General features: G+C 33.7%; 1 protein-coding gene across 2 annotated transcripts in view; it reads left to right on the forward strand.

The window, feature by feature from the left end:
* The window catches only part of LOC140434177 (uncharacterized), a 929,087-nt gene that overhangs the window by 144,259 nt on the left and 769,822 nt on the right, over positions 1 to 15,006 (forward strand). The window lies entirely within an intron of this gene.

The following is a 15,006-nucleotide window of genomic DNA, read 5'->3' on the forward strand; positions in this document are numbered from 1 at the left end:
AAGAAAAATAAAGTCTGGGTAACCAAAATATTTAAAGACAAAAGCGGTTAAATGTTTAGTAAAATAACTAAATAGTTCTACTTCTCTTCTTCTTTTTTTAGTACCCTGTCCGATTTTCGAACGTTGGCGATCATATTGGCAATAATAACTTTGTTTACGTCAACTTCAAACTCCACTCTTGGAGGTTTCGAAGCCAGGATGTTCTTCTTCGGCTTATTTGGTATGATCCTATTATATTGTCAGTATACTGTGCTAATCGTTCGTTAAATATCAGGGACAAAATTTTGTATACCGTATTAAGAAGGGAAATCCTCTTAAGTTAGAACAGTCAAGCACGTTTCTTTTCTTGTGTACAGGGCATACAATTCCAGTATTTCAAGGATGTCTCAATACATGGCCGAAATATTGTAACTTTCGAGTTTTTATTGTGTTTGTTATTTCTGTGCCCTTTTTCTTTCGGTGTAAAACTATTTCATTTGTTATTTGATCAACCCAACTTATACGCAACATTCGTCGGTAAATCCACATCTCAGAGGCCTCAAGTTTTTCAGTAGGGTTGCAGTAATAGTCCAGATTTTCATACCATACAGCAATGTAAAGAATATGTAGCAGCGTATTAATCTGATTTTAAGGTTAAATGTAATATCTGTATTATTCAGAATTTTCTTTAGTTCATAGAAGGCAGCTCTGGATTTTTCAATGCGAATTCACCCTGTTTATAAAACTTTTTTTCATTAAACGCAATCTAACCGTGTTGTCTGCGTACCTGACATTGTTGACATTAATTCCGTTGATTTTATTGCCTGCATCTTCATATAAGGCTTCTTTGAAAATAAATTCGGAGTAAATATTAAAAATTGGAGGCGATAAAAGACACCCTTGCTTCACTCCACGTCATCTATCCACGACTTCTGTCGTTCAAGGAAATAAGCAAAAAAGTATCTTCTTTATGACACTGCCCCCGCCATAAAAACGACAGTTGTTTTGCAATTTTCCTTTGCAATATTTTGAAGTTTTTTGTAAATGTCTTTATCAATAGGGTTGCTGGATAATATGTTTAGGATGTGACAAAGGGGTCAAAGACGTTCATTGGGTCGGTTATGACTGTGTGATTTCTTTGTTCCATTTGTTAATGCATTTTAGAGTTTCGAGTATGGCGTATAGTTCTGAATTGGAGCTTGAATTTAGCATTATGAGCTTTAGAAAAAAAAAATTTCCCCACTTCATCTGTTCTTTTCGATGCATCTGTGTAGATCTGATAGTAGTAGTTCAATCTATCTCTCATGTCTTTAAAGTAATTTAGTCTTATAACTGGTGGTTATTCATGTTTAATACATTTTAATAGATCAGTGATCATTCGTGGTTAATTTACAGTCCATGAAGGAGAAGAGTTTTTGGTGGAGTGGTATAGTGTCTAGAACAGGGATGGCCAACCCGCGGCACGCGTGCCACTCTGTGGCACGATTGAGTCCTATTAGTGGCACGCGTAGCGTTTTGGATTATAACACTTTCAAAAAAATTAAAACTTGAAAAACAAAAAATAATAAGAAGAAACTTGGTAGGTTTACGGAAGTTACGATAGATGCGGCATCATTGCATCCTCTGGCGAGCGATATTGCTGCGATTGGTGCACGTGATCCTAGCTGTCGTAATGTGCAATAGGACTGCGTTACCCTTGCTTAGTTTATTTTAAACTGCCCCGTTGTATGTGCACATTTTGTCATCGCGCATTGTTTCTTTAAAATTTTAAAAGTATTTGTTCGATATGTCCACGAGTAAGCCTTCGACTTCAAAACGAAAATACGAAGATGATATTGCAATTCGCGATTTTCAACCTGCTTGGGAAGAACAATTTTTATTTACTAATCGTAATACTTCAAAGCCTGTTTGTTTGATATGTGGATTGTCTGTAGCAGTTCCGAAAAAATTTAACCTGGAACGACATTATAAACAACTGCATAAGGACTTCAGCAACAAATATCCTATTGGTTCACATTTGCGAGCCGACTTTATTGAAAAAAAAAGAAAACCCTAGCCAGCCAACAGTCACTGTTTCAGAAGAGAAGTGATGAAATGGAAACTATGGTTAAAACATCATATGAACTTTCTCTGCTGTTAGCCGGGAAGAAAAAAGCCTACTCCGATGGAGAGGAGATAATTAAAAATAGTCTGGCAATATTTGCTAAAAATGTGGGAGATGTAAAGATCAAAAATATGGTCGATAATATTGCATTATCCCGAAATACAGTCATGCGCCATATAGATGATATGAGCCAGGATGTTGTTTCCCAAATTATAAGTGGATTAAATAAAATCCTGCAAATTCTTTTCTTTAGCGTTAGATGAAAGTTGTGACAACACAGAAAATGCGCAGTTAAGCATTTTTGTCCGTTATACCAATGATAATTTTGAAAATGCCGAAGAGCTTCTGGATTTGCGCCAACTAGTCACAACAACAGGAGAGGACATTTTTCAACAGCTTAAAAACGTAATCGAAGTCAACAAAGTTGAATGGTCAAAATTAGATAGTCTTTATACAGATAGAGCTCCTTGCATGGTTGGTAGACTAAAGGGGTTTGTTACATTACTGGAAAACTATTTGGGAAGAAAAGTTTTTAAGTACCATTGTATTATTCACCAGGAAGCTCTTTGTGCCAAGGACCTAAACATGTCATCTGTTGTTGACCCTGTAACACGCTGCATTAAGAAAATACGAGCTCGGGCATTGAATCGACGACAATTTCGAAAACTGTTCGCGGAAGAAACGGAGCAAGATGGAGAGTTACTTCTCCATTGCAGTGTGCGCTGGCTCTCCAAAGGAAATGCACTCGAAAGGTTTTGGAACTTGAAGGAGTGCGTCTTAAAATATTTGCAAGAAAACAATGAACTACCCAGTGAGTGCTCGTTACTTAATGATAAAGATTGGCTTTGGGATTTAGCTTTTCTCACTGATATTATGAGACATTTAAATTTATTAAATTCAAGATTACAGGGAAAAAATTGTATTTTTCCTACTCTAGTTGGTCATATATCTTCTTTTGTGAATAAACTTATGCTTTTTTGTAACGATTTTGGAGAACAGAGATTGACACATTTCACATTAATGCAGGAATTAGCCAACAAGGTCAGTAGAACTCCAAATTATGACAAATTTAAAAACCGTATATCTATTTTGCTAGGTTCATTCAATACCCGGTTTGAAGATTTTCAAAAAGACAAAATGAATGTTGACCTTTTCATAAATCCTTTTTCTATTTCTCTGCAAGATATCAATTGTTACTCAGCTGAAATACAGATCGAAATTATTGATTTACAGAACCACACTATACTAAAAACCAAATATAGTGAAATTATTTCAACTGTTACTGATCCCAATTATATTGAATTTTGGAAATTTGTACCAGCAAACAATTTTCCTAATTTACACGAGTTAGCTCTTAGATATTGTTGTAGATTTGGTTCAACGTACGTTTGTGAGCAAATGTTCTCTATTATGAACATAATAAAATCAAAATATCGGTCACGATTAACTGACATGCATTTAAAAAATCTAATTCTGTTGGCTAGTTCCGAAATTAATCCCAATATAGATGAATTAATTAAAAAAATACAAGTTCAAATACCACATTAAATAAGTAACTGTTTAATAATTTGAATTTTAGATAATAAGAAAATATTTAAGTTTTTTTGTTTAACGTTTTTATTTTATTTTTATTAACAATAAAGTAAGTTTGTTGTTATGTTTTACTTATTACGTTATTTTTTAAACCTCCACTATCTTGACTAAACGGAAAAATGTGGAATTTACATAAGAAATACATATTGTACCGTACATTATTAATGTTAGTATGTCGAAAAATTTTAGTGGCACGGCAATTTTTTTTTGTTCTCATATTGGCACTCGACTTAAAAAGGTTGGCCACCCCTGGTCTAGATTGTTATACTGTATTTAAGTAATCGGTTAATTCATTCATAGAAAGGCGAAATCGCAATAAGGATGAGATGGAAAGTAGTGACTGAAATGATTGTTAAGAACGTTATGGCAAACTGGGTTATCTGAAGAGGATAGAACTTTACAAGCAAGTGACAAATTTCTTCTATATTTTGGAGGGTTTTCACTAACTCACTACGTATACTTAATATGGGACCTGCTAGGAAGGCACCCAAAGCACCTCGCAGTACCATATTCTGAATCACATCTAGTTTCAGGTTTCTTAGCTGAGGTATATACCACTTAGCTACAGTTAACTTTTGATCGAATTAAGAATAAAAATATTCGTAGAACAGTTGCCGTATCGCTGCTCCAGCAGGTGTTCGATAGTGTCTTCAAAATATTAGTGCTTTACTGTCGACACCTTTTAGATTTTTAATGTCTTTTCCAAACCAACGTTTTATAAAGTGTGAGACTGATGAATTTTATTTCTTTTACAAAGGTCAGGTTCCTATCATTCAAGTTAAAATTGGAATATAGTCTTTATGCTTTTTTGAAAAGAGCAGGCATTTTGATTTTTCGTTAGAGAACCGGAGTTTTATTTTATCAGACCATTTCTAAATATTATTTAATGTACTGAAAAAAATTCTTTAAGTTGATTCTAGATTTCCTCCTCTTAATAGGAGAATCAGGTTGTCCGCGTATAGTCGTTCTTTAACTAGTTGTTTACACTATTTTAAAATATCATTAATTGCAATGAGAAATAAAGGTACACTTCTTGACACCGATCCTTGGGGACTCCATTTTCCTGGATTCAAATTAGTAAGTATTCCATTTGCTTGTACCTTAAATGTTCTGAATAATTTTAGAAAGTGTTAAATACAATAAAAACAAGAAAATTAGAATATCTCGGACATATTACACGTGGAGAGAAATACACCTTGCTCCAACTGATTATGCAGGGAAAGATCCAAGGAAAGAGAAGCATAGGGAGGCGTAGAATGTCATGGCTGCGCAACCTGAGAGAGTGGTACGGATGTACATCAAATGAACTTTTCAGAGCAGCCGTCTCAAAAGTCCGAATAGCTATGATGATTGCCGACCTCCGCCGCGGAGATGGCACTTGAAGAAGAAGAAGATTATTACCTCAGGAGAAAGCTTTTTTGTTATACCATATCTCGATCTGCAATCATAGGTTTTGTTTATAATTTCAATCCCAAACAAAACTAGACTTGTGAGCTAGAATGAGTGAATTTTAGCTAGACTAAAGGTATTCTGCTCAGAGATAAGCAGTTTTCTAATTTCCAGGAATCCTGTCAGGCGCCGGTTTATAGTGTTTTTAAATAGCTTATAAGTTGAAGAGATTAGGGATATTGGTCTATAAAATTGGGAAAATAATAAAAAAATTTCAACAATTATTTTCACGTTATATATTTTTGTATGTATATCATTTTTGATATGTGTTACATGTGTTTGTAAACTATTATTTTTTATATATACATTTTAGATAAAGTAATCATGTAATTTGATTACTTTACTGGTCATCCTTCCCTTTTTTTATGTGTCAATATTATATTGCTCTGCTACATGTTAAAACACCGTATCTCGATAAACTACCTTTAAATTTCGGGTCAGATCTGTTATACGTCCTTTGGGATCACATTTATAAAAGATACACGTGAAATTTCTCAAAAATCTACTACGACCCTATAACTGATTAAAAATTTAAACTGACCTGTTGTTTCACATTCATTATTCATGGTCAAATACCTTCTAGGTAGAGGCCGCGGTTACTCTTGGACGGTTTAAATTCATTAATAAAATATCGGTGAGTTTCATACACGGATTTTCCAACATAAAATAAAATTAGAATAAATGGTTGCTTTCTCATAAAACCATTTTTGCTCTTAATAATCTATTTAGTAGGTTAACCGTTTCACCTAAGGGAGCCTTACAAATTAAAAGAGGTTAAATTATAAGGTGATCGAGCAAAACTTTTATTATTCGAATATTTACTCAAGATATCCTTAGAAAATAATTATATATCTATACAGTAATATGAAAGCGTCCTTGATCCTCCTTAAAATTCCCATCTTTAATTTTTTTTTATCTCCTTTTTTCTAAAATACTGTAATGTTTATTTTAATTTATTTAAAGTCTTTTTTTTCGGTAAGTTCCGTTACTTGTTGCACAGGTAGTACATTTCTTAAACCATTTCTTTACATCGTCAGAAGTACTCATTCAATAAAACCGTTCCCCATTTCTCTGAAAGGTAATCTTTACACAGAAATGCTCTCGTAATAGAATATCTTTCGCGAAGCAAGCCATCTTTCATGATAAAAGAGTCCTACTGGACCTAATACATCTTAATTACTACTATATATTTGATATATCTTGCCAAGATAGTCGATGGTTTTTTCCTTTCTATTTTATAATTTTCTGTAAAACTGGATCGTTCTCTCATTCTTCTGTGATCTTAGTAGGCGTCCACTCATCGTTGACTGATCGCCGTTATTCTTAGCACTGCCGCAGCCTTGGATTCTCTGTTGGAAAGGCCTTCTAGAGGGACCATCAGGATTGCCGTGGCTAACTTCCACCCGATATTTAATTTTGAAATCATATTCTTAAAATAGTTTAATTCACCTGACCAACTGACCATTTGGATTCTTAAACTGCATTAACCACTTAAGTTCTGCATGGTCTGTTTGGTTTTCTTCTCGTGACGCAATAATTTCACTCAGGCTTTGAAAGCAGTTTACTAAAATATCCAAGGACTCGTTTCTATCCTCCTTGAATCTGAGATAGTACTACTCCACTCTTCCTCTATCAGTGGTGAATATTCTAATATTAGGCCTATGATTAAATGCTTCTTTAAGGATTTAAAAGCAGTTTGGCAATCTCCATCCCAGTAGTAGGTAATATCTTGCTTTCTCTGTAAGTCGCGTTAGTGGCTAAGCAATATCTGCAAACTTCTGAAAAAATGTAGACTAGAATGGCTCGTATATCTAGAAACAATGCAAGGTAATAGGCTAGTCAAGAATATTCTTTAGAGAGTACCTGCGGGCAAAAAAAAACAAGAAAGAAATGGAGAGATGTAGTAATGGAAGATCTGAGAGGGATGGGAATCAGAGATTGGAAGATGATAGCTAAAAATAGAAAACGATGGAAATTATTCATCCAGAAATGAGCCTAAAATGCCCGTTAACGCTATATATACATACATACATACATGACACAGATAATTACCTTTACTTTGGACTAGATGGCACTTTTTGGGGTTTAACATTAATGGAGTTGCTTTAAGATAAAAAATATATTTAAAACTCTTCAGAGGGACTTTAAAAGTCTCCCCCTAAACGATTATGTCGTCAAGTTTTCCAAGATAACCCTTCCAACAGATTTTCCGTAGTCATTTCATATATCGCAGGAGCGATACAGAGTCCAAATGGCATAACTTTTAATTGCCACAATCCTGATCTTGTGGGGAAGTCAGTCTTCTCTTCATCTACTGGGTCTACTTCTACCTGCCAATATCCAGACTTACAGTTTAAAGTATAAAATAGTTTACTTCCAGTCAATGTATCTAGCGTGTCGTCGATTTGAGGCAGAAGATAACTATCTTTCTTGGTAACATTGTTCAACAATCGGTAGTTTACACAGAACCTTGTAGCTCTGTCTTTCTTCTTGACCAGAACTAACAAAGATACCCATGGGCTGGTAGAAAGTTCTATCACTCTGTTTTTCTTTATTTGCCGAACAATCCTCTCAGCTTCCTGTCTCTTCGCTTGTGATCATCGTCGAGCTGTTTGACGAATTGACTATTTGACAATGGTAGTTGTTCCGGTTTTTCATCCTTTTGGTACGAAGATGTCACTATACCACCAAAAAAATTCTGGAGAACAAATGCAGTTTGGTCAAATTGATCGTTAATTATCGAAATGAAAACAATTTCAAAACCTTTTTTATACCTGAGTACTCCCAATATATGCAATCAGAATTAAAATATAACATGCAATAACATTGATTATTTCTGTTTACTGTGTTAAAAAAATTAATTTTTGCTAATAATATTTAAAAAGTTATTTTAAATTACTATATCTTTGTTCTTTAACGAAGAATGGATCTTTTCGGGAAATTGTTTCATTAAAAGCATTTCCGAGTATCTAGAAAACTGTGTATTCTACAAAAATTAAAACTATAAATTCCAGCAGGGAAACTTTCATGACATCTTATTAAAAATCCCAAGCGTTGAATTTTACAAACCAAGAAGAATATATATTTCTGTCGTAAAGTAATTACACTCCCAAATAATATGTTAAAGCAAAATTATTTTAAAAGTTCTTGCTGTTGCCTGGTGAAAACAGGTTTTGCTGTTCTTTTCTACTTTAAATATCACAAAATATTATGGGAAGAATAATATATATATAGCTATAATTATATTTAACACGTAACTGCTATCAGTGAAAGAGCTTAGAAATAGCTGCTTAGCAGAACTGCCGTAAAAATCCATTCAGAAAATACCACTTGGAAAGAAATATATGTTCAAATGAAAGAATGGAAAAGAACTTTTTTTAGAGTGTACAAAAAACACACTTTATACACTTAAAAAACTTTCTTCTTTATTCTTTTATCTATCTATATAAAGGCTATGATGACCAGTCACACAGTTTGTCCAGTAACATAACGGCGCCATCTAGGAAAAAAATCTGAACTACCACCATTTGACATTTCAATCATATTTTGTTTTTGAAACGATACAGTTAATTAATAATACAATAATATTAATTACATATTAATATAATTAATAAATCATAATATTAATATTTTTAAGGTACGATTTATTACAAAATAATTTAAAGTTTTATGTTAGTTTAGATTTAAAATTGTAACGTCACCTAAGAAAGAAATCTGAACAGATAAATTGACAAATAAAATAAATTAAAATTATCTGACATATAATATACAAAATATGTATTTGCCAAATAAAGTACTGAATAAAAAGCTATCTGGAAAATAGATTGTGTTAATTGTAGTTCGTTATTATGTTAAGTATGTAAGTTATCGCGAAATCAAAAATATAACCTATATATTGTTGTTTAGTGTATGTTAGAGACATGGATATTAAAAGATTTAATGAAATCGGAGAGTATGATCAGTATGAAGTTCAATGTTTATGAACTTGGTGCCAGGCCCGCCGCTAAGGTATTGGCCGCCCGTGTGCAACTTAATAGTTGCCGCCCCGCTTTCAACACTTTAGACATGCATACTATTGGCCAAGTGTATATTGGCGAAACTGGTCGTTCCGTCAAAACTCGGATTCAAGAGCATCAAAGATGCATTCGATCAGGTCTTTTCTCCCATTCTGCAGTTGCAGAACACTGCCAAGAAACCGGTCATTCCATATTGTTCGAAAAAACCCATATTATTTCTAAGAGCCCCTTCTTTTATTCCAGGAAAATCCGCGAATCTCTAGAGATCCGAAAAAATCCACATAATATCAATCGAGACGAAGGATACTACTTGTCTCCCATCTGGAATCTCAGTCTAGAGCCGACGTCCGGTCCCGCTACCACGATGCAGCCACATGATTGGCCAGCGCGCGCTTCTTGACGTTCGCGCCACGGAGTGTGCCGATACGTCCCGACAGGACAGGTCACCGCGACTATAAATAGAGCGGTAGCGGAGTAATCGTCGGATTCACTCCCTGCCTCTCGACGCGTTAGTGTTCTGAGCTGTTGGACGTGAATCCCTGTCCTGGCATTTGGTTTTCACCTCTGGCTGCGTTGAGTAGTTGAGTTACTGTGACCAAATGCCCATCTTGGTAGTTAGTATTCGCCTCTGGTTGCGTTGAGTAACTGAGTTACCGTTGCTAACTACCCATCTTCCTGTCTCTTGTTTTTCTTTTTCTTTTTTGTTCTCCTGAAGAAGCTACATACAATTGTAGCGAAACGTCGAGATGAACCCATTTTTGGGTCACTCACAAATGACACGGTCCAAACCCGGAAAACGAATAAACTATAATTCTGACTCTGGCCGTGGAAGCCTACGATTTCATACATACTATTATTTAAAGAAATGTGCAGAAGATGCATAATATAACAATAATAATTTGTAAACAGATAAATACTTACTTGAACATTTAGACTAATCTCGATGATCCAACGTCCATATATTATCCTAATGTATATCCTAATATCCCATCCTAATATCCCTAATTTAAACGTCCATTATCCTAATTTAATAACCATGATCCAACGTCCAGAATATGTATATCCTAATATCCTAATTTAAACGTCCATTTAATTAAAATAAACCGTGAATAGAAACATAAACACATAAAAAAACTAAAAGCGCACTTTTCGGGCTTTCGTCTCGGAAAACTTTTTGACAATATCTTTAATATCCAATGTCGCACACACTTCATGTTCTATAGATAACATTGCAGAATGCAGAAACACATCTTACTACAATTGTTATTTGTGCTACGTGCGCCCCAATGTTTTTTCTCCATTTCATATAATTTTTGATGAGCAGAGTCAACTGTTAATCCTTTTTTTAAGGCTGTAGATAGTTTAAACAGTTTTTGAGAATATTTTATATGAGCTGCACCGGATTCATGTCTTTTTAAAATAATAGCTAAATGTTGCTTATCCCATTAATTCCAGTAAGTAATTGTCGGCTGCTTTCATTACAACAAAACAGTTTACAAGGTGCACAAAAAACACTATTTAGTGATAATGAGTAAAGTAACCACTAGCGATGAATTTGGTCTTGATTAGGTAATGTGCGATAATAATAAATTTCTAAAAATTTTCTATTATTTGTATCTCTGGGGAAGTTCATTTTTGTAATTTGCTGAGGAAAACTTTCAACAACAAATTGAACTTCACTTGGATTCATATTTGCAGGTCATTTTCCAGGATCATCTGAAACCAAGTATATGCTGGAGCTTCCTACACTGCAATCCAGATTAACTGGAACATTAATTGTTCTGTCTTGGTTGGTGGTTTCAGGTTCAGGCGTTTTAGCATCAGCACTCGCACTATCGCTATTATTGTCATCAAATCATCTGTCTCTATCCGCAGGAATATTCAATTGTTTGGTACTTTTTTCTATGGTTTGGACTTCGCTTGAAGTTGAAGGTCCTAAATTTATATTCAAGTCTTCTATATTTTCATGTATGTTTGTCATCAAAAATGATTCCACTGCATCGCTAAGTTTTTTTCTCCTCAGTTTTTGCCTCTTTTATTTTTCTATATTAAAAACCTTGAAAGTCGTTTTCTTTTTCTTTCGGACATTTTGAAATCATCACTTAAGAACGAAGCCGGGCGAATTTAACAAAATAAATTCAAAAAAACTGCAAATAAGTTATCCAAATAATGATTCTCCAAATAATATGTAGCCCTAACGCGTATACAAATAAAATTGCTCTGATCTCAACGTTACTTCGAAATACAGTACCTACTGTGCAAAAGAAACGGGTACACTACTATATTTTACAAACAAAATCGTTTATCCAAAGCGTGTCTAAATTCATCGAATTCTCAACTAAGACTGAACATAAGACATAATAACCCATCTATAAACATAACCATAGGAACAATATTATAACAGAAACTTTACAACCACTTGCCTAAACTCTTGTAAAGTATCTACGTGTGAAATCTCAAATAACTGAAGTCCGAAAGCCGCCAGCCGCTTTGAATTTAAAAGTATTCCCGAAACTGCTTTATGACTGTACCTGCAAAAGGGAGGCAGATCATACAATAAATAATATCCTCTGACATTTTTTTTTAAATAAGGATGAAAAAAAGAAGTATACATGATAAATGAAATGCATTTAAGTATTATCACGTACTGAATAATTATTATTGTTTGGAATATTAGAGTTCACAGAATTATCTGAATCATTACTATTTATTTATTTTCGTTTTAAAAAAGTATTATCATCAGTGGACTGCTTTTGGCCGCCCATATTGTTGGCAGCCCGTGTGCGATGCACACTCGGCACACATGGTAGCGGCGGCCCTGCTTGGTGCTAGAATCTAATATTTGATGCAGAATTGAACATTTTAGTTTTTGTAATGATAAAGACTTTTTCAAAAGGTTCTACAGTTATCTATATTCTGAGAAAATATTGTAAATAGTTGTTAATAAATGATTATAAAAGTAGGTGTATACATATCTTCATTTACTTAGTTTAGGGGTTCAAAATTTTCATAATCTTGATAATAAAAAGTGGATCCTTTTTCAAGAGATATTGGTGCTATTATTTCAATAGTAATAGTATTGGATTCCAAAATAAAAAATATTCATGGGTTCCAAAATTGGATTCCAAAATGAACAATAACGTTGGGTTTACCTGTGTTTTGATCTTGAATGCCCTCGTAAATGCGACATACAAAAGACCTTGACTACGAGCCAATGACTTTGGTTTTTGGTCTTAGTCACTAGCTCTCCGCACAGGGATTTTGTGTGTGCAGGACTATCGGTAGCTGATTTATAAACCAGTGTTTGCTTACCTCGCCATCCATCCCCGTACCTATCGGTATACGACCTTAATGCTCAGGAATCGCGGTTGCTCCATCTGGAGTACATGTGGAAAAAATCCTGACCTCTTTTGGATATAGTCCAGTAGTCAGATTTGAACTCTAAAAACGAAACGAACAGCTGAATTTAAAGTCAGTTTCTCTAAATCTGTTTGTTATTCTGTATTAAACGTTGCATAATTTTTGCCATTATTTATGGTTCTCATGATTTCATTAAAATTTATTACTTCCATTGACCAATTTTAATGAAATTTTCATTATTAGATCCTAATGTTCAAAACCTATAACATGAACTTGCGATTTTAAGTTTTGGAAACAAATATGAGCCATTTGAAATATGCCTAAAAAACGCTTTTATATTATAAACAATCGCATGTTACAAGAAATACCTCCACGTACACGGTTTTTTAGATCGTTTGTAAGGAGAAAGTTTAAATTCAGCGTTTTTTACGTATATTTCAAATGACTCACATTTGTTGCCAAAACTCAAAACCGAAAGTTCATGCTATAGGTTTTGAAGATTAGGATCTTGGAATGAAAGTGATAAATTTTGATCTTATGAAAATCCTCAAAATGGCAAAAATCGGGAAACGTTTATTTATAGAATACCTTTATAAAAATTAACTTCATTTGCGACAAAATGCAAAAACAACATACAAAAGCTGCACACTTCATATTTGAAACGCATTTTGATTTTTGCCGATAGGACATTTTATTATTAAAAACATTTTTTTTCTTGGTAAACCGATTTTTATGTCCCCTCCCTACAACGGGGATTTTAGGCAAAAGCCGGGGAGGAAGAGTGGTAAACTTTTTGCATATTTTTTGGGATCCCAAAATTGTCCTTTTTAGCAAAATTTAGCTGCTTTTATAATTTTTAGAGGTTTAAAGCATTTTGTATTGCTTTGTTCTGTGTAGTTGCTCTCACATGCTACGTGTATGTGTTTTTGGATTTTCTTTCCTTTTCCCTAAACCTATTAACCCTATTTGCATAACTTAACTCTTCTAAATACTTTACTTGCTACAACCAGTGCTACAACAACTAGTTTAGTTCCGTTGCGACTACCTTTTCATGATTATTTCTTTATTCTTTGGGTTGGTTCCCTAATAACTGACGTTTGTTAGTTCTTTGAAGATTTTATCCGCTTTTTAATTCATTTTATGTAGGCTCCTTTTTTCTATGGTTGTCCTGTATACAAACCTTACTGACACGTGTATAGAAATATTCATAGCCTCTCTTGTAAGAGGTTTAGCCCCATGCTGCTGATCCATCTGTTATGGCCGTTATGATGATGATGTTTGCCATTCTGATCCTCAGTTTTAGGCTTAAATTGCTATTTCTTGCAATAAGAGACTTAGCGTGCTTCTTATTGTGCTCTATATCGTTCTCTTGGGGATAGAGCTTATGAGATGTAGTATGTACGTTATTATTATTCTTTTATTGCCACATTAGCAAAATCGATTTTTAATTTGTATTTAACAATGGATTATTATTATCTACTTTCTTTATATCTCCTTACTTAGTTGAATTTCTACAAACTTTGTATCATGTTTTTGATAAGAAAGGTAATGATTTTACAAAATTGTGATAGGCTGTGATCAATCATAGCTCCTCACACATTTCTCACATAAGACAAAGAGGTAGACCATGCCGTCTATTGCCGACTGAAAGTGACAGTGTCGATAAATCAGAAAGAAAGATTTATTGAAAGACGATAATTAGAATATATAAATATCTGACGATGAAAGAAATGTTTTCATTATTTGTAAATTATGTACACCAAGCGGATACATAAAGTTGTCTGTGCTCGTTTTTCTTGTATTCAAAAAATATAATTATATAATAAGTATATGATATCTTTTGAACGGAACAAAATATAAAAACATTCATTAATTTTATTACCCAGCAGAGATAATTAACGTGTCCCCTTTCAAAGCACAGCATGTCTTTTCATTTAAATAAATATAAAAAATACGTGAGAATCTGGCAATCTGGGAGCGTGTGTCGAATACCAAATTGGAAATTCGATGATTTCAGTCTCGAGTGTAACGAGAGAAGTTCCTAAATACAAAGAAACTAATCAAAGGATCTGCTTTTGAGATTACTCAATATAGATAGCTTCCTTTTTCTTGATTTTGTACGTCTTTAAGGGATCTTCTGCGGAAATTATTTGGCAACAACCTGCCGGGAATATTTCATTTTGTGGATACGAAAACGGGGAGTTTTCAGTGAGATTTTTTAAAGTGGAAGTATGATATCGATTTTATATAATTTTGGGATTATTGCATCTCATTTTTATATCTCTAGGAAGTAAAATTTTTAAATATATAGTTTTAAATAATCATACTTAACACTATTTTTTTGCCGCTATTATTACGATGTTGAGGTAAAATTTTCAAAACATTCTATTGCCTAATTGCCATATTATATCTCCATCTTTCCAAACTTATTTCACGATAAGCCATTCATTTCAACATAAAATTGGTCTTAAATTCAGTTGTATTAGATATATCAGCAGACATTTT

Source organism: Diabrotica undecimpunctata, chromosome 2 (genome assembly GCF_040954645.1).
Source record: "Diabrotica undecimpunctata isolate CICGRU chromosome 2, icDiaUnde3, whole genome shotgun sequence".
In the NCBI taxonomy this organism is placed as follows: Eukaryota; Metazoa; Arthropoda; class Insecta; order Coleoptera; family Chrysomelidae; genus Diabrotica; species Diabrotica undecimpunctata.